Here is a 27,037-nt window from a genome sequence, read left to right on the forward strand (position 1 = left end):
CTAAGGGATGATCGCACGCCCTTTACTCCTTCCCACCTCTGAAACAACTTCTGGGCAGTGGGGGTGGGCAATGCAATTTGATGTGAGCCAGGAGAACCCTTCCCTGGGAAGATGGGAGACGATCTGTCCAGAAAGGCCAGGTTAAGGCCTGGGGGAATGTCCAAGCCCCCTAGAAGGCACTCTACCTTGGCTGTCCTGCTGTCTGGACATGATCTCTCTGGGACATGGGGGCTATAGGGGACATCAGGGCGGGGGACATCAATACCCCAAAGTCCAACAGACAAGAAACTCCTTGCTCTAGTGTTTGAGAAAAGGAAGACTGGCCAGGTGTGGTGGCTCACGCCTGTAATCCCAGCACTTTGGGAGGCCTAGGTGGGCAGATCACCTGAGGTCAGGAGTTTGAGACCAGCCTGGCCAACAAGGTGAAACCCCGTCTTTACTAAAAATACAAAAATCAGCTGAATGCAGTGGTGCATACCTGTAATCCTAGCTACTTGAGAGGCTGAGGCAGGAGAACTGCCTGGACCTAGGAGGGGGAGGTTGCAGTGAGCCAAGATCACACCACTGCATTCCAGCCCAGGCGACAGAGTAAGACTCCATCTCAAAAAAAAAAAAAAAAGAAAGAAAGAAAAAGAAAAAGGAAAGGAAGAGTTTATTTCAAGAAAAGAAACGGCATTCTGGGGAAGCAGTGTGACATTTATATGAAATATATGAGGTGAGAGAGATGTAATACGGGAAACTATGAAAGAAGGTGGGAAACTCCCCCTGCTAGAATAGAGGTTCCATGGGTATAGAAACTTTTATTGTCTGGCTTACTGTTATCATCCTTAGCACCTAGAACCTGTTAAAGAAAAAATTATTTGGTGCTACTTGTGAGAATACAGTCAGAAAGCACCACTATGATAGGTGCAGGGACCATCGCAATGGGGCCTTGCAGTGGGGGACAGAGATCAGATCAGGTTCAACTCCTAACACTGCATGGACAAGTGGGAATCCAGAGCCAAGGAGCAGGTGGGGTCGGTGCATGGAAAATCACCAAGAGGAACATCACGGGGAAAGAGATTCTGGCTCGGCCAACCTAACAGGATTCTTGCTGAAGACGGGCCAGGGTGATCAGACATCACCTGGGGCATGGGGAGGGGAGGGAATGGATCAGATATAGAAAATGAGGGTTTCTGGCTAAACCAACTCAGCAATGTTCTTTGCTAAAACTGGATTTTACAAGGAAGTACATAGATGGGCCTAGCAAAAGATCAAAAGGCTGGCTAATGTTTGGCCAAGCAAACGTTAAACCATGCCTGGAACACCATGGACACTCCAACACTTGATGAACAAATGAAACAGAGCAGCAGAATCTCAGTGTGGTTAAGGGCAGAGGCAAGTGAGTCAAACAAACTGGATTCAAGTCTTTTCCTTTTTTTTTTTTTTTTTGAGACGGAGTCTCACTCTGTTGCCCAGGCTGGAGTGTAGTGGCGCCATCTCAGCTCACAGCAACCTCTCCCTCCCGGGTTCAAGCAATTTCTGGGACTACAGGCGGACATCACCATGCCCAGCTAATTTTTGTATTTTTAGTAGAGACGGGGTTTCACCATGTTGGCTAGGCTGGTCTCAAACTCCTGACCTCAAGTGATCCTCCTGCCTCGGCCTCGCAAAATGCTGGGATTACAGACGTGAGCCACTGCACCCAGCTTCAAGTCTTTTTTTAACTACTTACTAGCTGTGTGACTTTAATCAAGTTATTCAGCCTCTCTGATACTTAATACCCACATAGTGGGATTCTTGTTAAGGGTTAAATGACAATGCATTTAGCCACTGAGAATGTCCAGCACACAGCAAGCTCTCAGTAAATGGTGGCTATTCACTGTGATCACCTCCTTTCTCCTGCTCCACTCCTTCAAAATCTCCCTGGTTTAGGGTAGAAGAGAAAAGCAGGCACCATAAAGAATCCAAGGATCTGTCCAGGAAAGACACTGCAGCCTGTTTCATCTTAACCCTCCACAACAGGTGTGTCTGCCCTGCCCCAACTCCCGCTCTTACCCATTTGTTCCAGTAAAATCCATGCTCCTCCATCCCACTCTCCACAGGGAACCTTCCTCATGTCCTCCCCCTCAGGAGGGGACGTAGCTATCAGTAGGCTGAGGAATGGGCCGTACTTAGCCAAGGCCTTGGAGGAAGCTGTATGTGGCAGGGGAAGCAGACTGCATCCGGAGAAGGCCCTGGCTGAGAACCACTGAAAAGCCAAGAGATGCCTACACTCACACACTTATTCCCACCTTCCAACATCCCATAATATCCTCATTTAATTCTTACAAATTAATACTTTCTCAAGCCGATCCTTAGAGCAGCATTTTCTAAGATGAACCCCACATTTCTTCTGACAGCTGCATTTGCTATGCACCTCAATATGTCAGTGACAATTTCCTGGACAACTTCCAGCCTAGAGTGGGAGGTGGAAATAGATCTCATGCCTGAAAAGCCTCAGCCAGCATCACAGAACTGCTGAGGATTGGACCGGGAAAAGATCTGAGAGATCTCTGACTCCTCACTCAGCTGCATGTTTGCTCCAGCTTTCCTAAGGACTTGAATCCACAGAGATTTTAGGAATTTCAGATTTTTATTCATAAACCAAAATCTTCGACCATTAAACGGTGTTTGTGAATGTTTATGAGCACAAGAGAAGAAAATGTTCAGGAAGAGGGGCTCCTGAGAGAGTGTCCTCTGAAATTCCTGGTCTTATAGGAGAGGCAGCTGCAGGAGGGAGCCGCAGAGGGCACACACATGCCTGTGTCAGCGTCTCATGCCGACATCCGCGCTGGCTGAATCCAACATGTTCAAGGGTGCCGCATGCTCATCCAGAGCCCACTCCTCCGGGGCCCCACAGTGCTAAGCCATGGGGTTAGGAGGGCCCCATGTCAAGATCACAACTTCCAAACAGAAACAGATTCAGAAAGGGGATGGGGAGAAGAACCCAGAAACACAGAGGCAGCAACCTCCCAGGTATGCCGAGCTTTGCACTGACACTGCTATGGTACCTACAGAAATCCACGCACTACTGGCCGGGCATGGTGGCTCACAGCTATAATCCCAGCACTTTGGGAGGCCGAGGCGGGCCTCCTGAGGTCAGGAGTTCGAGACCAGCCTGACAAACATGGAGAAACCCTGTCTCTACTAAAAATACAAAATTAGCCAGGTGTGGTGGTGCATGCCTGTAGTCCCAGCTACTTGGGAGGCTGAGGCAAGAGAATTGCTTGAACCTGGGAGGCAGAGGTTGCCGTGAGCCAAGACCGCGCCATTGCACTCCAGCCGGGGCACAACTGACTCCTGCACTGCGACTACGACTTAGCTCCGAGAAAAGAAGAGCAAAGGAGAGCCGCGAGGACAGCCAGCCTGTGTCTGGAGGGAGGACTGCTTACGTGCATACAATGCTCAGCCCCTCTTGATGTCCACAGGAGACAGGGCAGGAAGAAGTGGACTCACATGAAGCAGAAGGTGCTCAGAGACAAAGTCAGACACCAACTGGAGAAAGATTTCCTTCTTAGTAATAGTACTCCAATCTTACTAGAGCCAGTGATGCACTCACTTACAAAACCACATTTCTCAAACTTCCTTGAAGCTAGCTGTGACCACGTTTTCCAGGTTCTGGTTAATAAGATATAAGCAGAAGTGTGTGGGTCTTCCTGAAAGACTCCTTTAAAGGAGTCTCTCACATAGAAAAACATTTTGTCTTTCTTTACATTTCCTCCCTTTGGTGTTCTACCCAGAAAGAAAAGAAAGATGGCTGGAGCTCCAGCAGCCATGCTTTGTCATGAGGTAACCTTAAGGATGAGAAAGCTATGTGCCAGGGTAGTGGAGTTAGGTCAAATTCAACTCTTACCTGTCAATCCATAGAGTGGGCCACACAATCACCAGGCTTTAGCTGGCAAGTCCAGGTAGAAGGAACGAGACAAAATCCTGATGGCCATGCAGCTGGCTACACTGGCTCTGGGCTTCCCATCTCTAGGGTCCTTTTACATAAAAAGAAAATCTTCTTTCATGCTAAGCCACATTTTGCAATTTCCGACTGAAACTAATCTCAACTGATACAAAAATGTGAATAGAAAGCCTTCTTTACTGAGAGCCTGGGCTCGGTGGCTCACACCTATAATCCCAGCACTTTGGGAGGGAGGATCACTTGAGGCCAGGAATTCTAGACCAGTCTGGGCAACATGGCAAAATCCCGTCTCTACTAAAAATACAAAATATTAGCTGGGCATGGTGGCATGCGCCTGTAATCCCAGCTACTCAGGAGGCTGAGGCAGGAGAATCGCTTGAACCAGGAAGCAGAGGTTGCAGTGAGCTCAGATCAAGCCACTGCACTCCAACCTGGGCGACAAGAGTGAAACTATGTCCAAAAAAAAAAGAGAGAAAGAAAACGAGAGAAAGAAAGAGAAAGAAAGAAAGAAACTAAGAAAGAAACTTTCTTTCTTTCTTTACTAAGAGAAGCTCTGAAGAAGATGAAATGGTACAGTCACAGGGAGCCTGGAGAGATCCCACCATGGCAGCCTGTCAAATGGTGCCTGCATATGGAAGACAGCTGTGGTGGCTGGAGTTTCTTAAGTGGTAAGCCCTGCTACTGAAAAAAGAGCAGAGCTTTCCTCGCGGAGTTAGACCAAGGAAGATTCATCCCAAAAAACCTAAAAATTCCACATTACCCATAACTGAAATCTTAGGAAAAACGGACCCAATGAGTTGGCATAACACGATCTCTTTAGTGGACCCCAGATGATATAAACCTGTAGATTTTCCTCAACAATTAAAATAACGTGGAACCCATTACAATTAACCTATGACACTTTTTGGATAGCTTATCTTCTACTACCTCCTGCAGAAAAACCCTCCCTATATAGAACTCAACAAATCTCCAATTCCTCTGTCCATTACCTCTTCGGCCAAGACTCACCCTTGCTGGGGTCACTTTGGGTCCTCAGGCCACGTTGTTAATTGTGTTCTGTTCCCTAAAAACCATCAGAGAGACTGAGTTGAAAGCACTGCACACACTGATGATGATGGCAGACGGCCAGAGGCAGTTACGGAACAAAGAAAAGACAGTGGGGTCACAGCTCAGCTCTGCCTTCCTGCTAAGGTGTCTCCTCCACCGGCCTTGGGCCTCAGCTGCACCCCATTCTCACCCTCATCCCCTGTTAAAGCTAGAAAACTGGCTCCCCTATCCCAAAAACCAGAGGGAGCCCTCAACAGGGCAAGCTGAATCATCCATCCATGGAGTGGACCATAGCACCACCGCACAGCAGCCAGCAGGGCCAGAACTGACCACAAGAAGTGGGCTAAAGCAGGGCAGCCTGGTCTCAGGGCCTGTTGTTTTTGAGTTTTTTGGGTTTTTTTCTTTTTTTTTTTGAGATGGAGTTTCGCTCTTGTTGCCCAGGCTGGAGTGCAATGGCGTGATCTCAGTTCACTGCAACCTCCACCTCCCGGGTTCAGGTGATTCACCTGCCTCAGCCTCCTGAGTAGCTGAGATTACAGGCGTCTGCCACCACACCCAGCTAATTTTTTTGTATTTTTAGTAAAGACAGGGTTTCACCATGTTGGCCAGGCTGGTCTTGAAGTCCTGACCTCAGGTGATCCGCTTGCCTCGGCCTCGCAAAGTGCTGGGATTACAGGCATAAGCCACTGAGCCCGGCCTGGGGTTTTTTTGAGACGGAGTCTCGCTCTGTTGCCCAGGCTGAAGTGCAGTGGCGCAATCTCGGCTCACTACAAGCTCCGCCTCCCGGGTTCACGCCATTCTCCTGCCTCAGCCTCCCAAGTAGCTGAGACTGCAGGCACCTGCCACCACGCCTGGCTAATTTTTTTTGTATTTTTAGTAGAGACGGGTTTTCACCGTGTTAGCCAGGATGGTCTCGATCTCCTGACCTCGTGATCCACCCGCCTCGGCCTCCCGAAGTGCCGGGATTACAGGTGTGAGCCACTGCACCCGGCCATCGGCCTGGGTTTTTTTGAAACAGTCTCGCTCTGTCACCCAGGCTGGAGTACAGTGGCGCGATCTTGGTTCACTGCAACCTCTGCCCCACAGGTTCAAGCGATTCTCCTGCCTCAGCCTCCCGAGTAGCTGGGATTACAGGCACCTGCCACCAGGCCCGGCTAATTTTTGTATTTTTAGTAGAGACACGGTTTCACCATGTTGGTCAGGCTGGTCTCGAACTCCTGACCTCAGGTGATCTGCCTGCCTTAGCCTCCCAAAGTGCTGGGATTACAGGCATGAGCCACCACACCTCAGGGCCTGTTTTATATGGAGTATGTTCTAAACGCAGCCAGCACCAGTGGAGGTTTACAAAGATGACTGCCTACGTGTGGAAAACGGTGGGGTTGAGAGGGTCAGGACTGTTTTTGTTAGTAAAGAATTAAGTAGGTTAGGGAAACAGATAGCTCTCCCTGCCCATAAGAACAGAATCCTTCTGGGACAGAAAAATAAAGGTAAATAAAGGGGGGGAAAAACATGGAAAGGGTACAGAAAAAAAAAAATTAACTGGATGGAAGACAGACCTTATAAGGCAAGGCTGAAGGAACTGAACTCATTTGACATGAGACGAAAAGCTCATGATACCTTCCCTACCTTCAAGACTCAATGGTATCCCAATGCCTAGGAGTGGACTCTGTAAGCAAAGAGCACCTAACGTCTGTGGATAAACCGATGAGCAAAAGGAGGCTTCTCTCTCAGCCTCATGGGGACACAGGAGGAGAAGGTGTGCACAGAAAGCAGCACCACGGTTCCGGGAAGGCGTCCTCCCTCCAGGCTGAGCGCGGCTGTGGCTCCCTGCCCCAGCATGGCTAGCTCACTCCCATTCCCACAGTAGCTTCCGCGTCTCTTCACGGGTGCTGTTCTCACTACACTGTTGCTACGGGCTCCGCGCTAAGCAGTAAGCTCACTGGAGGTCAGCGATTCATGTCCTCTTCCCCTGTGTGTGTGTAGGCCTCTGTGTACATGCCTGTGCATGTGTCCTGAAGCCTGGTCCTAGGACATAATGGATGCAGAATAAATGAAGTCAGCAAATATTTACTGTTCACTCTATGTGCCAGGCACTGAAGGCAGAAGAGTGAACAAAACAAAAATTCCTGTCCTCATGGAGCTTCCTTATAGTGAGGGGATGGGTACCACACATGCGAACCCAGCATATGGGAAGGAAACACGCACCCTGGAACACCCTGCCCAGGAGTGTGTGTGGGAAGGAGACTCCAGGAGCTTTGCAAACTGTTCTGGACCTGGACCTGTTCAGGATTGGCGAGGGGCTCCGGGAGCAGATCCTGTGGGTGTGAGACTGTGTGCCCGTCCGCTTAGGGGAGGACCATGGGGGTGAGAGGGTGGGAGGAAGGAGGCAGATTTGGAAACAGACACCCGCCCCGGGGTCAGATTTGACCCAGGGGGGCCCGCAAAGTGGGGAAGGAGGAGAGGAAGTGCTAAGCTGTGCCAGGGAGATTCTGAGGCAAGCAGGAGCAGAGCAAGGACCGAAGGATCCAGCACGGGGTCACTGGGAGTCCTCCAGGCACGGAAAGAGCACGAGCTCAGCAGGAGGCGCTGGGTCACGAGGTGAGCAGGGCACCTAGACGGTGTGGGACCTGGTAGGCCAGGTGGCAGCTTTGGCTTTGACTGGGGTGCAAGGGGAACCACTGCAGGAGTCTGAGCAGGGAAGAATGACATCGCTACCGTGTTACCAGGGGCTCCTGGTTGCCAGCTGCCAGCACACCTAGGGACACCAGGATGGGCACAGGGAAGCCAATCTGGAAGTGCCTGCAAAACTCCAGAGGATGGCTGGCGGTGGCCTGGCCTAGGAGTCAGTGTAGGTTGTAATGAGAAGCCAAACATGAAGGCAGGGCTGACAGGACCTGCTAATGGATAAAACATGAGGTGTGAGAACCAGAAGGAAATGCAAAGATTTCTGGTCTGAGAACTGAAGAGATACTGAAAAACAAGCTAACAAAAGCACAAACATAAATCTCCTTCCCGCTGGGTCCTACTAGAGGCAGCAGAAAGGACTGAATAACCCGCGGCCATTCTCACTGGGGGAGCATCAGCCCCAGGCAACGGTCACCTAGTGGAGGCCCCCTTCCCCCTCAGATCTGACCAGGGGGGCATCAGTCTCCAAATCTGCCTCCTTCCCTAAGCAAAGGGGCACACAGTCTCACACCCATGGGATCTGCTCCGGGAGCCCCTTGCCAATCCTGAACAGGTCCAGAACAGCTCCGCAGAGCTCCTGGAGTCTGGGTGCCACTCCTGGGTGCCACTTCAGGAAGCAATCATATCTCCAACATGGCAGGAGGTGGCCCAGACTTGGGGTGTGGGTGGGAGAACAGGGCCTGCACCCCTAACCGACTCTGGGGCTGGGCCTGCCCTTAGCCATTCTAGAGTTAGCACCCCTCCCAAGGCAGGCCCACCCCACCCCAACCCTGCTGCTGCCACCAGCGCCACGGCCTGCCTGCCTCCAGTTGCTCCTCTTCACCACCACCTCACCTTCCAATGGGCAAGCGGCGGGGCTGTGCAGTACCACAAGATTAGCCTTTGAAAATATCTGTTTGGGGTTTCCTTTCCTAGGCAAATCCATACAACCTATTTCCTAAACATTCAAACTAAGACAGGCTATAGGACCCACAGAAAAATGGGTTCAACATGAGGCAAAGATAGGAAAGTGCTTCTTACAGATAATTTTCAAGGCCAGTGACTGGAGAGAGGGGTAGGTCTGTCAATCAAGCGCTTGCTGACCGCACATATCACATGGCGTGTGACGACTGCTGGGAGAGGAAAGCGAGACATCATTCCAACCCTCCAGAAGCTAAAGATCCTGGAACTCAAGGGGAAAACTAACGTAAGTGCGAAAGCGAACAAGCAAACATGTCCTCAACTGGGCAGCCAGGCTGTCGCGGTACAGGGTTGGGATCTGGGAAGGAACAGAGAGGGCCACTCAGGGAGAGGAAGCACAGTGCCACCGGAGGCGCGCACTCAGCAGGCACTCGCGGGCTGGGCAGAGGTAGAGAAGCAGCGCTGCACAGGCAGGCAGCTGACTCAGGGCTCTTCGAGCCGGGCAGGAGAGCTGGTGTGGGACCCGGGAGGAGGACAGGAGCCTTCAAAGCAGCACCGCCTGATTGCAGCCAGGAGGGTGGCATCAAGGAAGATGGAACTGTGGCCAGTCCACATCCAGGGGTGCTCGAGCACAAGAAAAAAGGGGACGGGTTAGAACTGTGGCAGTGGGAACCAGAATTTAAAAAGGGAAAATCATTCGACAAATTTGGAGCACTAACTATGGCAGGTGTAGTTTTAGGTGCTGGGAATAAGCAATTTCCAAAGACCCTTTGAACAGAAATGAAGCAAATGAGCTACACAGGGCGGCATAAAAACCAGCTGCTGGTGTTACTCACTTCTTATCTGTATCCTGTGAAGGGACAGGAAGGTGACAAACACTTGTTTTTCTGTAGGTGCCCAGGTTGGTTTTGAACTCCTGGCCTCAAGGGATCGCTCCTCCTGCCTTAGCCTCATGAGCACACCACCATGCCCAGCTAAATTAAAAAAAAAAAAATTTTAGAGACTGGGTCTCACTATGTTGCCCAGGCAGTCACGAACTCCTACCTTCAAGCAATCTTCCTGCCTCAGCCTCCCAAAGTGCTGGGATTAGAGGTGTGAGCCACCACACCTAGCCAGTGAGAAACACTTCTATTCCAATCAATAATTTAACTTCAGCTACAACCTTCCTAGACACAGATTTATTTATTTATTTTTGAAACAGGTCTCACTCTGTCGCCCAGACTGTAGTGCAGTGGGGTGATCTCAGCTCACTGCAGCCGCCGCCTCCCAGGCTCAAGTGGTCTTCCCACCTCAGCCTCCCAAGTAGCTGGGACTACACGCGTGTGTCATCAAGCCTGGCTAATTTTTGTATTTTTGTAGGGACAGGGTTTCAACATGTTGCCCAAGCTGGACACAGGATGTTTAAAGGAAGACTGTTAGGGACACCCATGGAGTGAGATGAAATGACAGCCATCTCCATTCTTTAATGACAATGATTTTGTTCCCCTTGCCTTCACATAAATGCGGGCGAAGGACCTGACAGTCCCTATCTCCCAAGCACTGACGCAGGAGAGCTGTGAACACGTGATGGGCCTCCATCACCGGTTCCTTACCCTGCCATGGCCAAGCGCCATCCTGCCTCCATGCAACCCCAAGGAGAGGAGGACAGTGACCATCTTTGACACCCCTTGGCACTGAGGTGAGACCCTTCCTGTGAGCCCGCACCCCCATCAACCTGCTCCATAAGCCATAGGAGTCACCACAAACTTCGAAAGTGGATAATAAAGTCAGGCTTCACTGAAGACATAGCCACCGGTGCTGATCCAGCCAGGACGGTTGCTTCTGCGTCTCCTCCTACTCCACACCCACATGAATCCCACAGGCCGATCATCGTGTTTCAAGGTAAGATGCCCTGGTGCAGACAAGGAGCCGCTTTACCCATCAGGCTACCAGCTGAGGGTCAAATAGGCACAAGGTCGTGGGGACATATTTTAAGGACGTGGTCCCTACTCTTGCTGCATTTATAATACACAGTACAATCTGAGACCCTCACAACTTTTGTAACACAATGGCAATAACAACCATTACTGGTTACCAACTAATTGGTACCATTAAGGTAATAACAGAGAGACTTCCTTCTGGGCCTTCCCCAAAGGCAGACAAAGGTTGGTTTGCTTCCTAATCCCAGTCTCCAGGACATTACAAACAAAGGATTCAAAATGGTGTTACTACTTGAGCTGGAATTCCGTGTTCTAACAAGAATGAAGAAAAGAGCCAATCAAGACCCAAAAAATCTGCCTCTCCTCAGCTCAAGGGGAAGAAGGCCAGCCTGCTGTTGCCCTCTGTCCCTGCATTCCACAGCACCAGGCTCTTCCCTCACATCCCTCTCCTCATATTCTTATCTTATATGGTTGAGGCCAAATACGCAAAGCCCAGTCTCCCAGCCATGTACACGGTAGCTGCTGGCTGAGGACGCTGCTGCCAAAGCCACAGGCCTCAGCGAAGAGCCCTGACTCTTATGTGATGATCTGCTTTTGGGTCCTGTCACTATGTCCACACACAGCACACATCCACACGTGTCACCGACCAACCCTAACCGGGCGAGGATGGGGATGTCAAGAGATTAGCTCCACAGGACTTTGACCCTATGCGAGATTAAACATTTAAAATCAAACTCGGGCATTTCTGCCATCTGCAACCCACCTCCACACTAGAACCCTCTGACAGAAAGTTTCTGTGGGTAGGGAAATCTGGTCCACAAATAAGCTGTCCCTTTAAAGATCTGCAGCAACTTAAAACCAGCTGGTTTCTGGTATGAGCCAGTCCTCAGAAAGTAACTCTCACTTCATCTACAAAGGATACGGTCCAATGATTTTGAGTTTTGTTTTAAAAAACAAAGCAAAACAAAAACCCTGAATTGCTCTACACAGACAAATGCTGGGACACTGGCTGGTTCAGGAGGGCTGGGGGTTTTCAGAAGCAGCAGCCGCACGGCACTGCCGACCGTAAGTGCACTGCTAAAGCGAAGCGTGGTGGAGGTCTGGGAAAAGGGGAAAGCAAACACTCTAAAACAGAAACGCCATCGCTGAAAGGGCACACAGCAGGTGCAGGCCTGCCCCCAGGTGTCTCCCACTCCCTGCGGTAGGAAGTCCTCTGACAGAGGGAGGAAACTGGGCCAAAGGAAATCCATGCATCCTCTGCTCTCCTTTCCCTCCTTCCCCTTCTATTTAAAAAGAAGGGAGTCTGAGACCAGCCTGGGCAACAGAGTGAGACCCTGTCTCTACAAAAAAAAAAAAAAAAAAAAAAAAGAAGGGAATTATTTCTGTGCCTGAGAAAGGCTGTGCTTGCGACAGTCCTTCTGTATCAGAAAGCAATGACTGACTTTTTACAGGATTGCAATAATACCTGGAACCCCTAAAAGACCCTGGAACTGGCACAAGGGTGCCTATAATTTCAATGCTTAAGAGAGGCCCTGAAGGCATGTCACTAATACAATGATTAGAGACCATTTCTTACCACACATCAGAGAGTCTCCATGCTTTGGTCTCCCACCTTAGAGAAAGCACTGACTCCATTCATCCCAAGGACTGCGATAATGGTGCTGATAAAGATGAGGCTCCCAGGAATAACTGCAGCTATAATGTATTCATCACTTACTACTGAGATACTGATTCTCACTGTGAGTTGAGTATTTACTACAGTGATCAGCCTGATGTGATAGACAAGAAAAAGGAGACACAGAAAGGCTATGTAACTTGCCCCAAGTCACACAGTAAGAGCTGACACCTGCTCCCAGGAAGCCTGGAACCGTGAACACTAAGTAGCCTCTCTACTGATATCTGCTATCATCTTAATCCAGAAACCACCCTGTAAGTAGTTATAATTATCTGCAAGTTACAGATAAGGGGGAAAATAGAATTAAGAAAGGTCAGATCACTTGTCCAACTAGTAAGCTATAAAGCCAGGAGTCAAAAATCCAGGTCTCCAACCTCCACATTCTATGCCTTTTCACTACACCGCACTCCAGGGTGGTCTGACTAACCACCGTGGGACCAACCACCATGGGACTTCCATGTAGACAGCTGTTCCCAGGACCAGAAGAAATAATACTGGGCCACAGGGCACACAGGCAATGAAGAGTCAACACACATGAACTAGAGAGGGGTCGGAGGCAACTCCATGCCATGCAGGATCTGCCATCTGCTGCCAGCTTCATCATTCTCAGACAGAAACCTCATCCTGCCACATCCTGCTTGACAACGACACACGTTTCCTTATCATCCACTGCTGCATGCCTCCCATCGAATTTCCAGTCCCTGACTCTGGTCACCCAGCTTCATCCCACTTTCCCTGAGATAACTGCCCTCCAAGGAGGCCCCACGGCATGTGGGCACATTCCACTCCCTCGGGCCTGGGTGTGGTTCCCCACACCTGAGCGCTCCTCCTCCCCTCTCCAGCCTTATTCCAGAACCCCGCAGAAGACTGCCTTCTTCACGAAATCTTCATCTCTTCTCGTCATTTCTGAGCCCCTCCACCTCCTCACTCCTCTGCAGTTCCAAACAATTCAATCCTTATTCATATCCAGACAGTATTGTTTGCGTTGTTTCTGTTTCTCCAATGGAAAATTCCTCAGGGGAAGAACCATGTCCAACCCTCAGGAGACGAGGGTAGCAGAGGGCTTCAGAGCACAGGCTTGGGAGTTGGACTGAGATTAATCCTGACTCTGCCACACACTTGGCTGTCCAATTCCTAGTTAACTCCCCTGCCAATGGTGATAAAGACAGCACCAACTGCCTAGGGTATTTCTAGGAAGTAAATGACAGAATGCATTTCTAAAGCACCTTCCATGATACCTGGCAAAAATGGTCCATGAGTAATTATTTCAATGATTACGTATCTGCCCCCAGTGTAGCCTGAGGCTTGCTAAATGTGCAGCTGGAGCTCAGGAAGCAGCTGCAATTAATTGACAGAAAATTATTGGAGATTAGGGGTTATCTGTAAAAACTAGACAAAGGAAGAAAAGTAAGGGAATTCAAGAAAGCGAAATAGCAGATGGGAATGGGTAGTGGAACAGGGGAAATAGGATCCAAGGACTAAGTCAAATCTGTAAGTACTTCCTGGCCACCCATGTGTGCATGCACTCCAAGGGACATCAAGGGTAGGTGAGACAGAGGTTCCATGGACAAGGGCCACCATCCAGCTAAGCAGTCAACCAACACGCGCTGAAAGAACAGAACACCTGTGGCACAGATGCAAATAAACAGGATGGCCAGCGTCCCTGGTCTATCTTGGCATAACGACTCCTTTTCACCATCAGTGATTTTGTTATCTTTATGTGATAGAGGCTATTCCACACAACCTATTGGCTGAAAATAATACCTAACAATCAAAAAGCTACTAAGAATTCAACATTTTCCCATGCATTTGTATTCTGTTCATCACAACGGCATCTACATACCCTTCAAAAAAAGTAGAACACATATATTTGAGGCATTTACTCAAGCGACAATATTTGATGAATCTACCCTATGGATTCACAGTCTTGGCCACTGGGCAGTGTAGGTGCAAACACACACACACAGACACACACATTCATGCCTACAGCATGGGGATCCCACTGACAACAGCTCAGAAGAGAGGTAAAGGTTAAGGACAGGCTTCTAACAAATTCAGTTCAATAAACATTTAAGTACATATTATAATAAAAATCAGGACCAGGTGTGGTGGCTCATGCCTGTAATCCCAGCACTTTGGGAGGCCAAGATGGGAAGATCACTTGAGACCAGGAATTTGAGACCAGCCTGGGCAACACAGCAAAACCTCTTCTCTATTGTAAAAATGAGTAAAAACTGGCTGGGCGTGGTGGCTCACACCTGTAATCCCAGCACTTTGGGAGGCCGAGGTGGGCAGATCACAAGATCAGGAGTTCGAGACCAGCCTGACCAACATGGTGAAACCCTGTCTCTACTAAAAATACAAAATTAGCCAGGCGTGGTCACGCACACCTGTAATCCCAGCTACTCAGAAACCTGAGGCAGGAGAATTGCTTGAACCTGGGAGGCGGAGGTTGCAGTGAGCCAAGATTGCATCCTGTACTTCAGCCTGGACGACAGAGCAAGACTCTGTCTCAAAAAAAAAAAAAAAAAAAAAAAAAAGTAAAAATTTAAAAATTAAATAAAAATAATTTTTAAATGATGCTTATAAAAGTAGGTAAATAGATCCTAGTTTCACAGAAGAAAGGGTGGATCTGAGGAGATCCTGAAGGATGAGACCAAGTTCAGCAGAGTGAAGAGGAAAGAAAGGAAACGGAGAGAATTCACATGAGCAAAGGGGGAATCAGATAGCATGCCCAGTGCCGAGTCCTGCCTCTGTGGAAGCATTGGGGGAGGGAGAAAAGGCTAGCAACCTTGCCAGAGCTCAGACCTGCCCTACTGAGGGGACACTCACAGGTGAGCAGGTGTTCACAGGTGAGGACACTCCACGGGGGAGCAGCACAGGAGCCGGGAGCTGCTCTGGGAAGAGCTGAGGCGCCAGAGCTCCACAGTCGCAGACTCAAACCCGAGACCTCACCAGACCCTGGCTTGGGCAAGCTTCCTCAGGCTACATTTCCCCACCACAAAACAAAGATATACTAGTAGGTGTCTCTTATAGATGTAATGATTTTGAGGTGAGGTTCAAATAAACAACCAACCTGAAATGCCTGGGAGAGTGTCCAAGTGAGAGCTGATACTCAAAGAGTAATATTATAATTACCACAACCACTGATGCCCCACTGAGCAGCTGAAAGAAAGGCCGGTTCCACCTTTAGCTCACCTTCCTCAAACAGATGTGACCACCAAACAGTTTGACATAAGATATATGGAAAGCATACTGCATACTAAAGGAGCTCGAGGGGAGTTAGGCGCTTTTAGATTAGCATGGGGCGACAAACTTTAAACATGCCTTGTGACCAAAAACTATGAATTCAACATTTTAAATAGATTTATATTTTATTAACTACAAATAAATGGTCTCATGGGTAAATTAACCAATGCAAAAAATGGTCAGTTTTTAAAGACTTTATAAACAAAATTATCCCCCAACACACAAAGTCAAAAATATGTAAAATTCAATGACTTATTAAGAACATTCTTTAACTTTCTCCAGAAGACTTTTTTTTTCTTTTTGACATGGAGTCTCGCTCTGTCACCCAGGCTGGAGTGCAGTAGCGTGATCTCAGCTCACTGCAACCTCCGCCTTCCGGGTTCAAGCAATTCTTCTGCCTCAGCCTCCCGAGTAGCTGGGATTACAGGTGTCCGCCACCACACCCTTAGTAGAGACAGGGTTTCACTATATTGGCCAGGCTGGTCTCGAACTCCTGACCTCGTGATCCACCTGCCTTGGCCTCCCAAAGTGCTGGGATTACAGGCATGAGCCACTGCACCCGGCCAAATGAGGACTCTTGTAGAAATACATGTACTTTTCTCTAAGGGACGAGAAAGAAATGTAAAATGAGCAGTTTGTCCTGCAGATCAGGCTTCTTGGGTTGGTCTGGAGCCGACAGGTGTTGTGGCATGACAGTGTCCGTCTTGAGAATAAAATGAGAACTCCTTTGATCTAGGCAAGACACACGCTTTTTTTTTTCCTTCTTTCTTCCTTCTTCCCTGCTACCTTTATTCCTTTTTTGGTTTATCTTAGAAATGATTTAAGGCAACATGGGCCCTTGATCTGTGAGGAGGGTGAGGCAGGACTGTTATTCTGTTCTGTGGAATTCTAGAAACTTATTTTGGGACTTTGGAGGTATTCACTTTTTCCTAAGCTCTCAGAATCATTTTTGAGAAGCAGCCGATGCTCCTAGCCAGAACAGCTGTGAGAAGCGCAGCGTCTAGGATGGCCTCTTTGCCGACACCCTGGGATGGGTGCATGCTTCCTCATGTTTTAAAGAGGACTGAGGCTCTCAGCTCTCCCTGTCTGCTGGGATGCCGTCTGTGACTTGCCTGAGAAAATGCCTATGGAACGAGTGTGTGGGCCTCATGAGGTCACGTCCACAAAAGCACTGGGAGCTCGTCAGAGGAGAAGGGCGCTCTGAGGTCATATAGTCGGTAATCAGACTTCCCTTTGGTCCACATCTCTGCCCTGGCTGCCAGGATTCACAGTGTGCAGAGGGACTGGGCCATTGCTCCAGCCCCTCCAGCAGGTTAGCAGCCTCTGTGCCACTGTCCCCAGAGAAGTCTCCCTGAGTGGGGTCTGTGGGCTCTTCTCTCGGTCCCGCCTTCAACACCCACTTTTCTCACCCCGGTGAGAAGGGAGGACAGATGACTTCTCCTCCACTGTCCCCCGCCCATGTTGTTGAATGGGATTTGAGAATGGACGCCAGGTTCTAAATCTGCCATTCTGTCTGTCCTTGAGTGAGCGGCTCACCAGCTGTAGGCCCATGCTTAGAGGATCTTCGTGGTCTGCCCCAGGGCCCACTGGTCCTTGAGTGAGCTGCTGACCAAGTGCAGGGCCATGATCAGAGGATCCTCGTAATCTGCCGCAGGGCCCACTGGTCGGAGGCCCCTCTGGGAGTCAGATAACAGAACTCTGCAGTCACGGCTGTGACCGACTCACTATGTGGCAGATGGGCTTCTGTGCTTTTTAGTTCTCACTTCCTGAGAAGTGTCAGGTTTCAGCATTAATATCATGTATACATTTAAAAAAATCCAAAATCAGAAGCAGAATTAATTCCCCACCACTTCCTGTCTGTGTTCCCTAACACCTGTAATATTCCTGGCACACAGTAGGTGCCTTAAATAGGTCCTTGAATTGGGGTTGGTGGGAAAAGGTGCTAAGTCTGTCTTTCCAAGCCATTTAATTGAGCAGGATTTTTTTTTAATGTGGAAATTTTTTTTATTTGTTATGTCTTTCCTATTCTATTTATCTCGTCCTTGATTTCAGCACCCCACCCGATTTGCAGGCAGTGCTTTCTAAACTGTGTCCTGTGAGCTGTTAAAAAGTCTTCTGGAGGCCGGGCACAGTGGCACACACCTGTGATCCCAGCATTTTGGGAGGTCTAAGTGGGCAGATTGCTTGAGCTCAGGAGTTCGAGACCAGCCTGGGCAACATGGCAAAACCCCGCCTCTGCCAAAAAAATTAGCTGGGCACAGTGGCATATGCCTGTAAGTCCCAGCTACTCAGGTGGCTGAGGTGAGAAGACCACTTGAGCCCCAGAGGCGGAGGTCGCAGTGAGCCGAGATTGCGCCACTGCACTCCAGCTTGGGCAACAGAGCGAGACCCCTTGTCAGAAAAAAGGGGGGGCTGGGCGCTCATGCCTTCAATCCTAGCACTTTGGGAGACTGAGGCAGGCGGATCACTTGAGGTCAGGAGTTTGAGACCGGCCTGGCCAACATGGTGAAACCCCATCTCTACTAAAATACAAAAAATTAGCTGGGCATGGTGTTGTGTGTCTGTAATCCCAGCTACTTGGGAGGCCTCAGCCTCCTCGGCCTCAGCAGGAGAATCGCTTGAACCCGGGAGGTGGAGGTTGCAGTGAGCTGAGATCGCGCCATTGCACTCCCGCCTGGGTGACAGTGCAAGACTCCATGTCAAAACAAACAAACAAAAAACCTCATCATTCATCTAGCATTGACTGAGTCGACCAGGCACCAGGCACTGTGTCGGGGCTAAGCACAGAATGTGAACAGAACTCCTATGTCTCCTGTGCCCCAGAGATGGAAGCACAGTGGTGGACACAGCCATCTGTGTAAAAACGTCAATACGTACATACATCCATACTTACACACTGTGAGAAAAAGAACAGCAGAATGTAAGAGAGAACATCGGAAGGGGCCCCCTGGCCCTTCAGGTGGTAATGAAGAGGTATCCAGCCCGACCTGGGAGGGAGGATTCCCAGGGAAAGGAGGAGCTTGCTCCAGGGGCAGAAGCAGCACACGTGCACAGGCAGGCGACAACGGACATGGCCTTCCAGGACCACCGGCCAGCGGGCTCAGGGCTCAGTGAGAGAGGAAGAGGAGGATGGCAAGGCAGGCAGGCCACTCCACACAAGGCCAGGCAAGGCCTCTTAACGAATCTGGATGCAAGGACCTCACTTTTTCCTACATCCTTCATTGTTCCCAAGCCCAGTGTGCTCCTCAAGGCAAACACTAAGAACACATGCTCAATTCAGCAAATCAGTTACAAACCAGTGGCTATTTAATAAGCAGGTACTGTTAAAATCTTGGCCCTCAAATTTTATAATTTGGTTTGTAGAAAAAAGGAACCAGACCATCTCATCTCAAACAAAAGAAAAAATCATGAGACAAGAAAATATATATCCTGAGGCAGTATCTGATTAAACACCAGATGAAATGTTCAAGTCACATGGTCCACTGGAAGGGGAAATAATTTCCCGGTAAGGTGGTGACAACGGGTTTCCCAAAGAGGGTGGGACTCCAAGTAGAAACTGAAATCTGGGGCGAACCAGGCTAAGCCACCTGGGAGGGTGGGCCAGACACACGGAACAGGTGAACGGATGTACGGGAGTAGGGACAGCAAGGCACATCGGGGAGGGGGAAGCACACAGAAAGGTTGAGCCTGCCTACAACACACAACAGCCCATCCCGGGCAGCTCACCCCCATCCTCAGGGCCTTGGAGGCAGAAGGAAGATTCCCACAGGTCAGGGCCCGGGGCTGGTCTCCTGGCAGGCACACTTTGGGGCAGCAGGAGAAGGAAGGTGAGTAAGACTGTCTGCCCCAGGAAAAAGGGCAAGGGCAGAAAGCTATGGATCTTATTCACTGGGATAAAAAATCAAGTGCCAAGGAGGGAGAGGAAAGGGAGGAAAAAGAATCCAAATTGTTGTAGTATTGTGCAACTGAAATTCCATGCAGAAGCCAGGAAATTCAAAGGTCACAGTTCCCACAGCAACTGTAACCTGACCCGTCAGCTTAAGTAGCCTTTGGCACTGCCAGCCCCCAAGCGCCTGCAGCCCCTACAATGCCCACACAGACCTGCCCTCAGGCCCCTGCACGTCAGGCATGTTGCGCCTTGCCCAGCCGGGCCCACAAGGGCTGCCCACCTCTGGCTACAGGGGGCCCTCAGCCATGCCCAATAGTTCTCAGTTCTTTAAGGAATGTCCTGTGACTCCAAGCCTACTTGCTGTGGGTCTTCTGACTCTTCTGTGGGGTGAGTAAGCCTCCTTCGCCACCCAGATGGGGAGAAAAGGGAGAAGAGAGGTGTGTGCATGCAGACAGAGGCACTGCTACCACCCTCTTCACTCAAGCCCTGTGGCATCAACACTTGCCAAGCCTCTCCATGGGGAAAACAAGGGTTGGGGGAGGCCTGGGGAGGGAATGTTGTAATTCAAAGGACATCAGAAAAGATGGCTTACCAAATGGGAGAAACTTTCTACCAGTCTGAAATCTGATAAGAGACTTATTTCTGTAGGGTATGTTACTGAGCATATGATCCTTCCCAAGAGGGCCTGGGACACAGGCTTGATCATCATGAGGCCCAGGACGGAACCACACACAGGTCATGACAGTGGAGGCAGCACAGGGCGTGAAGCTGATGGCCACAACCGACTCCTTCCAGCCCCACTGTGGAACTGGGGTGGCAGTTCAGAGTTTGGGTGTCGGCTGTGTGCAGAAGGGAGACCAATCAGAGCCAGGCTTAGACGCAGGCAAATCATGGGCTCTTTAGAAAAGACAGGCCGGCCAAGTGCAGTGGCTCACACCTGAAATCCCTGCATGGAAGGTCGAGGCAGGAAGATGAGTTGAGCCCGGGAGTTTGACACCAGCCTGGACAACACGGTGAGACGCCATCTCTACAAAAAATTAGCCAGGCATGGTGGCACGCACTTGTGGTCCCAGCTACTGGGGAGGCTGAGGTGGGAGGATCATTTGCACCTGGGAAGTCGAGGCTGCAGTGAGCTGTGGTCGCACCACTGCACTCCAGCAAGAGTGAGATGCTGTCTCAAAAAAAATTAAATTAAAAAATGTTTAAGATAAATAAATAAAAGACAAGTCCCCTGAGCTCCTCCTCCTATTTAATTATCACAACAGAAAAGACTGAAGACTCACCCAAAAATGGTTTATATCCTGGAAATCATACCTCCCTCTGGGCCATGGTTTACGTGAGCTGCCAAAATTACAGGCTCAGGGCAAAGAATGACTTTCCTGTTACTCTGGCTCCCAGGGTGAACACAGGTAAGGAAAATGACGAGAGTCAAGAGGAAAGCCCAGCTCCCTAGGGCCTTGTGAGGAAGACCAGCTCTACCACCTTGCTGTCTGCCCTGGGCCTGGCCCTCAACAGTGCTGATAAAACAGGCTTCAGGGGACTGCTGTGAGAAGTAAGTGACGGTATGTACAGCAGAGCCTATGCTGCATGGCCTGGCACACAGAAGTTGCTCAATAAATGGGAATTACTAGTACTGCTCCTATTTCCACATTTCATGTTTTACCCAAACCTGATACATTTATAAGAGCTGTGTGAGGCCAGCTGTGGTGGCTCACGCCTGTAATCCCAACACTTTGGGAGGCCGAGGGAGGAGAATTGCTTGAACCTGGGAGGTGGAGGTTGGCGTTCCAGACCAGCCTGGCCAACATGGCAAAACCTTGTGTCTACTAAAAATAAAAAATTAGGTGGGCGTGGTGGCACGTGCCTGTAATCCCAGCTACTCGGGAGGCTGAGGCAGGAGAATTGCTTGAACCTGGGAGACAGAGGTTGTAGTGAGCCGAGACGGCACCACTGCACTCCAGCCTGGGTAACAGAGTAAGACTCCATCTTAGAAAAAAAAAAAAGCTGTGTGCCACTGAGTCCTGGTTATTTCATAGCACAGTGGTAGCACGTAATACGTGCTTACTGTGTGATGAGCACTACCGTGCATGCTGTTCTCTTGAACTTTACACACTAGAGTTCTTCAGTCCTCACAATAACCTCATGAGGTAGATTCTGTGGATGAAGAAACAGAAATTGAGTCATTTATCAAGGTTGTATGGTTTCTATGTGGTAGAAGACAGAGCTGGGCCCAGGCAGCTGGACTCTGGAGCCCCAGCATGGACCATATCACACCCATCCTCAAAGCATGGAAACATTCCCAGGAATAAAGCAGGCAAAGGCCAGCGTGGCACAGATTCCAAAAACAGCTCAAGACTGACTTCTTTGAAAGAACTGTCAGTCTCAGGTCAGCCTTGTGATCACAAACCCACAAGAAAATGGTTCTAAGTTCTGCAGAAGGGAAAGGCCAGAACAACGCAAGAAGCTGCAGTCACCACAATCGTCGTGTGATGGGAGGCGGCTCTACTCAGAATGGGAATGGGACCACGCTTCAGTTCAAAATTACACTTGCTAGAAAGTCACCCAAGGATCTTGGTGGCTCACGGCTGACAGTGAATGAACAAGCCTGCAAATTTTTAAAAAATCTCTTATACCTTACTTGACTGACTTCCTAACAAATTCCCACAACTTTCTGGTATTTCTGAGAACTTCTTATACTCTGCACTCTTCCTCACCCAGCTTTCCCTTGCCTTCCATATTTTTCCACTGCCATGCCTCACACCCGGCCCCCCAGCTACAGGACTTATACTCACTTGTTCAGATCATGCACAAACAAAAAAATTCAACGAATTCATTTACCCCAATTTAGAAATGGAAATACCTGATAAAGAGAGCTAAAAGGGATACAGAACAAACAAGGTATAAAATAGCACATTTTCAAGTCACCCCAAGTGTGTCCCCAAAAAACAGAACCCAGCACTGTCCCAAGAGTGAGTTACACAGACTCTCCTGAACACCCTCCTGGCATATGTCCTCATGTTTGGGACACAGGATTTACTATTAAAGAGTGCTGCACTTTGGGAGGCTGAGGCGGGCGGATCATGAGGTCAGGAGTTCGAGGCCAGCCTGACCGACATGGTGAAACCCCGTCTCTACTAAAAATACAAAAATTAGCCGGGCGTGGTGGTACATATCTGTAATCCCACTACTCAGGAGGCTGAGGCAGGAGAATCGCTAGAACCGGGGAGGCAGAGGTTGCAGTGAGCCGAGATAATACCATTGCACTCCAGCCTGGGCGACAGAGCCAGACTCGGTCTCAAAAAAAAAAAAAGAGTGCTACATGGCTCAAAGCCGGAGCAAATAAGACGGCCAACAGAACATTAGTATGTAAGTTAAATGTTTTATTTCTAATCTTATCTGAACAATATAGGCAGAAGTGGACTGCCAAAATATGTTGTGGGGATCAGGGTAGAAGACAGTTTAAGTTTTTCATTCTGGTAACTTGTCCACATAACCCAAATTCACTTCTTGCTGTTAAATTCCGTGTCTTATACTAGAGTAAATAAAGCTGAAAATCTCATTAGATAACACGAGGGAGTTAAGGTTACACTGGGAAACAGCACTGCCCCATTTTCTTGGCTTTTGCTTAAATATAACCTCAGTACACTTGTATCCAACCTCCAGCTATTCCCAGAAGCCTGGAACCAATCACTGTGTTCAGCAGTCATCAGTTTATGGCTGGTTTTTTATTTTAAATCAGTGGCATGGTGAATAAAATATATATGTATATATGTGTATATATATGTATATATGTGTATATATATATGTATATATACGTATATGTGTGTGTGTGTGTGTGTATATATATATATATTTTTTTTTTTTTTTTTTGAGACGGAGTCTCACTCTGTCGCCCAGGCTGGAGTGCAGTGGCACGATCTCGGCTCACTACAAGCTTTAAAGAGCTTTTGTGACTTAGTCTCTGCTTTCAAAGGATTTTAAGTTTGCAAAAGCTAGAACAGTCACCAAACATAAGTTCTGAGTATTAAAGGTTATGGGACTGTTACAGACTACTTAGCTCTAGAGACTTCTTTTTTTTTTTAGACGGAGTTTCGCTCTGTCGCCCAGGCAGGAGTGCAGCGGCATGATCTCGGCTCACTGCAAGCTCCGCCTCCCGGGTTCAGGCCATTCTCCTGCCTCAGCCTCCCAAGAAGCTGGGACTACAGGCGCCCGCCACCATGCCCGGCTAATTTTTTGTATTTTTAGTAGAGATGGGGTTTCACCGTGTTAGCCTGGATGATCTCGATCTCCTGACCTTGTGATCCGCCCACCTCAGCCTCCCAAAGTGCTGGGATTACAGGCGTGAGCCACCACGCCCGGCAGAGACTTAACTACAATAGAAACATCTGAAAGCACAGAAAACTAATGTGCAAATCCAGGTTTACTCAAGAATTGAGAGTAAATTTGACATCACCAAAATTAAAAACGTGTATGCTTCAAAGCATAAAGGACACCATCCAGAAAGTGAAAAGACACCTACAGAATAGGGAAAAATATCTGCAAATCGGGTAACTGATAAGGAACTTGTATCCAGAATACATAAAGAACTCTTACAACTCAATAATAAAAAGGTAACCCAACTTTTTAAACACCCAAAGGATTTGGACAGATATTTCTCTAAGGAAGACCCAGAAGCACAAGAAAAGAAAGACGCCAATAAGCACATGAAAGGATACTCAACATCAGCAACCTTTAGGGAAATGCAAATCAAACCCTCAAATGAGGTATCACTTCATACCCACTAGGAAGACTATAATAATAATAATAAATAAAAAGACAGACAATAACAAGTGTTGACAAGGATGTGGGGAAATTGGAACCCTCCTATGTTGCTGGTGGGAATGTAAAATAGTGCTGCAACTTTGGAAAAGTTTGACAGCTCCTCAAAAAGTTAAACATAGAGTTACCATATGACCCAGCAATTTCACTCTTAGGTATATACTCAAGAGAAATAAAAATATACACCTGGCCAGGCGCAGTGGCTCACGCCTGTAATCCCAGCACTTTGGGAGGCCGAGGCGGGCGGAACTCTGAGGTCAAGAGTTCAAGACCAGCCTGGCCAACATGGTGAAACCCCGTCTCTACTAAAAATACAAAAATTAGCTGGGCATGGTGGTGGGCGCCTGTAATCCCAGCTACTCGGGAGTGTGAGGCAGCAGAATCGCTTGAACCCAGGAGGTGAGGGTTGCATTGAGCCAAGATCGAGCCACTGTACTCCAGCCTGGGCAACAAGGTGAAACTCCATCTCAAAAAAAGTATGTAAACGTTGGTAAAAAGAATAGAGATGTTGAGTCTTTTTACCAAAGATTTCATTAGAGGAATTCCCCACGGCATCCAGTGCCTTCTACAACAGTCCCAGCCTAGAGGAAACAGATCCCTCCAGCACCTTCTCCCAGCCCAGCACACCACCAATCAGGCTGATCTCTGTCTAAAGTCTCTTCCCAACTGGAGTGCTATGAGGCTTTACTGGTGGATTTAAAAAAACAAAAAACAAAAAACAAATAGAGGTTTTTTTGTTGTTGTTTTTGTTTTTTTATAATTTTTGACACAGGGTCTCACTTTGTCACCAAGGCCGGAGTACAGCACAATCATGGTTCACTACAGCCTTGACCTCCTGGGCTCAAGCAATCCTCCTGGCCTCAGCCTCCTGAGGAGCTGGGACTGTTGGCACATGCCACCACACCTAACTAATATTTTAATTTTGTATAGAGAAGGGGTCTCATTATATTGCCCAGACTGGTCTGGAACTTCTGGGCTCAAGTGATCCTCTCACCTTGGCCTCCCAAAGTGCTGGGATTACAGGGGTGAACCATCGCACCTGGCCCCCAGCAAGTCTTTCTGAAAGTGGGTAATATGAGCTCTTGAGGAACAGGAGGAAGCATGGGATGTAGTCCTCTCTAGCAGTCTGGCTAGAGGCTGAATTAGCATTCATGAAACGGCAGCAGCTCAGGGCAGGGGAATGGAGATAAACCGGGAAATAAAGACGGTAAGGGCCTTTGGTGGAAGGAGGGATATTCTTCTGGGATTCCAAAAGGAAACTGCTGCAAACTACTTTCCTGCCTTCCCCATTCCGCAGTCAGAATTAATGGCCTCCCCTACAGCATTTTGTTCAAATCCGCCTGCTATCACAGCCGACTGCACACACGTCCGGCTCCCTACCATGGAATACATTCCTAGTGGGCAAGGACAACTTTCGGCTCCTGGAAAACCATCAGCAGAGTCTTGAACACAGGAATTGGACAGTCTGTATTTGCTGAACTTAAGTATTCACTTCACAACAATTACTACTTTAACACCTCTTTTCTGAAGCCTATAAGTATCTGTGGCAACGGAGAAACGGAGGCAGAATCCTCAGGCTGTCAACATGCCCTTCATGCAACCTACAACGAGCAGCTGTGCACTCCAGCCACACCCACTTTCTCCAGAGTGCCACGGTTTCCGTCTTATCATTCCGCCCGTCTTATCATTCCGCGGCAGCAAACCAGCTGCCCGTCTGCTCCTCCGCCTCAGCCTCGCCCAGATGTGGCTGTGCTGGCCCATCACCCTCGGTTCCTGCTCAACTCCACCCTCACTTACGACTAAGTGCCAGGTCCTGCACTTTCGCTGGGCCTGCCCTGGCCCCCACCAGTGCCCTGCACACTTGGAGGTGTCTGTGATCATCTGTCTATTGGTCCCCCCCAGACACTGTGGATGGCAGGAGAGCAGTATTTACTTCACCCACTGCAGTACTGTGCTGGCAAATGCTTAACAGACTGGTGTCCAAAAACATGTGCATGTATTTATATGGACACACATTTATTTTCAATTTTACTGATATAAAAGGTATGCAGCACACAATGGTAATAAAATATACAATATAGTAATAAATATACATCATAAAATACACAATTATACACTGTAATAAAACACATAGGAATAAAATCTGTAATACTCTTCATTGTAAATTCCACTGAGCCACCTGATTCTCCCAGAATGCTTTCCTAGATTTTTTTTTTTAATTTGGTCCAACTCTTCCATCTGTGGCCGTTGACTCTAAGGAATAAAACAAAAGTGAAAGAAAGAAGATAAAGATCAATCATGATATAAGCAACTTCTCTGCTGAACTGGACACTAGTTTCAAATACCAGAAGAATATTTACTCAATTTTCTTGTACTATTCACAATATAATGGTTACAGACACAAAACACTAAGTTTAAACTGCAATGTTAATATTTTTTTCATCACTTTCTTAGACAATGACAAAACAATAAACCCAGCCCTAACGTGTTGTTTGCAAGTTGTCCATGGTGTAAACGCTCCCACCAAGGCTAACGTCCAGCCCCCAACATGACATATGTGAGCGCAGACATAGTTGGGAAGAGATGCGCATGCACAACACTACATGGTGTCTCCGCCACAGACACAGCAGGTGTGATGGCACAGGCGATGCTAAGGTCACCAGGAAGTGATGAGTTTTGAGTATTTATTACCTTTGCCTTTATTATAATTCATTTAATTATAATGGCGGCAGTTAACAACCAACTTGCAAAATTCCTTAAGAGACGGATGAGGTAGCCCACACCTGCAGAGGTACAAGGATCGCTTGAGCCCAGGAGTTGGAGACCAGCCTTGGTAACACAGTGAGACCTTACCTCTACAAAAAAATTAACAAAATTAGCAGGGAGTAGTGGTGCTTGCCTGTAGCCCCAGCTACTTAGGAGGC

The 27,037-nt window shown here is 48.6% G+C and overlaps 1 protein-coding gene across 17 annotated transcripts in view; it reads right to left on the reverse strand.

The window, feature by feature from the left end:
* MICAL3 (microtubule associated monooxygenase, calponin and LIM domain containing 3) overlaps positions 1-27,037 on the reverse strand; it is a 234,354-nt gene that overhangs the window by 164,832 nt on the left and 42,485 nt on the right. The window contains exons 2-3 of one of the 17 annotated variants that reach the window (XM_054543025.2): positions 26,266-26,366; positions 9,400-9,537 (exon numbers count right to left, since the gene is read on the reverse strand). The exons of the other annotated variants lie outside the window; for them this stretch is intronic. The gene's annotated coding sequence lies outside the window, so the exon portion shown is untranslated. The remainder of the gene's footprint in view (positions 1-9,399; positions 9,538-26,265; positions 26,367-27,037) is intronic. 17 annotated transcript variants of the gene reach the window in all.

This window comes from Pongo abelii, chromosome 23 (assembly GCF_028885655.2).
Source record: "Pongo abelii isolate AG06213 chromosome 23, NHGRI_mPonAbe1-v2.0_pri, whole genome shotgun sequence".
NCBI lineage: Eukaryota > Metazoa > Chordata > Mammalia > Primates > Hominidae > Pongo > Pongo abelii.